Source organism: Melozone crissalis, unplaced genomic scaffold, assembly GCF_028551555.1.
Source record: "Melozone crissalis strain CALT ecotype California unplaced genomic scaffold, PUWL_Pcris_2 ptg000010l_1, whole genome shotgun sequence".
Classification (NCBI taxonomy): Eukaryota; Metazoa; Chordata; class Aves; order Passeriformes; family Passerellidae; genus Melozone; species Melozone crissalis.
In genome coordinates this window covers 4,044,973-4,045,819 of record NW_026535788.1, presented here as the reverse complement: position 1 = coordinate 4,045,819, position 847 = coordinate 4,044,973, and the positions used below count along the sequence as shown (strand labels likewise).

Below are 847 nucleotides of genomic sequence, written 5' to 3'. Positions count from 1 at the left end.
TATTTATGAGCTATTCCTCTGTGATGCTCTACATCTGGCCTGCAGGCCACACAGTATAAATAATTCCAACTTCTTAAGTGATTTATTATATAATTACCTTGCTTATGTAATTCGACCAGTAAGAGCAGACCCAGGCCATTGGAGACCCAGGCTGCTATTGGCTGGTTAGCTGAGTAGTAACTGGCTCAGCCAATGAGGATTACCTTCATGGGCCTTCTTATCTACATAAGGAAGTTAGATCTCAATAAAGCTGCCTGTTGCTGCATGAACACGTACAGTCTAGTCACCTGTCTCCACGGGCAGGAGTTACTCCACTCTCAGGCATGCAGAGTGCTGCCAAAACCTGGCACCACTGAGCACCAGGACGGCCTCGCTGGTGCCAGGAAAGCTCAGCAGCACCTTTCTCTCCCAGCAGCATAACACTGGCACAGGCACTGAGCAGCCACAGGCAGCTGACTACTGCTGGGAGACAAAAACCCCAAAACTGGGGGGTTTACAGGGCAGAAAAAACGTGGAGGCACTTTTCTGATGACACCTACTCTCATCAAGGCTTCATCCAGCAAGAGGAATAGATAAGCTAAACTTATTTCTGGAAAAACCACGTTATTTCCACCCTGAGGACCTGAGGCTAGCACAGGAACCAGCAGAGGCCTTTTAGACAGCAAAACATTTTTGCCCATTTTCCCAGGCTGGCTCACGGTCACGCCTCACCCATGTGGCTCCAGAGCTCTTGCTGTGTCCCACGGGCAGGTTATCCCTTCACATCTGCTCTCGCAGGTTCCAGTGCCCTCCCGGAGCGCCTCCCCGGCTGTCCCAGCACAGCTCAGCACAGCTCAGCTCGGGGTTC

The 847-nt window shown here is 51.4% G+C and overlaps 1 non-coding gene across 1 annotated transcript; it reads right to left on the bottom strand.

The window, feature by feature from the left end:
- Positions 1-263: 263 nt before the first annotated feature.
- Positions 264-467, bottom strand: LOC128933554 (small nucleolar RNA SNORA74). The gene has a single exon (XR_008482796.1). It is a non-coding gene; the product is annotated as a small nucleolar RNA SNORA74 (small nucleolar RNA).
- Between the last annotated feature and the right edge of the window lie 380 nt (positions 468-847).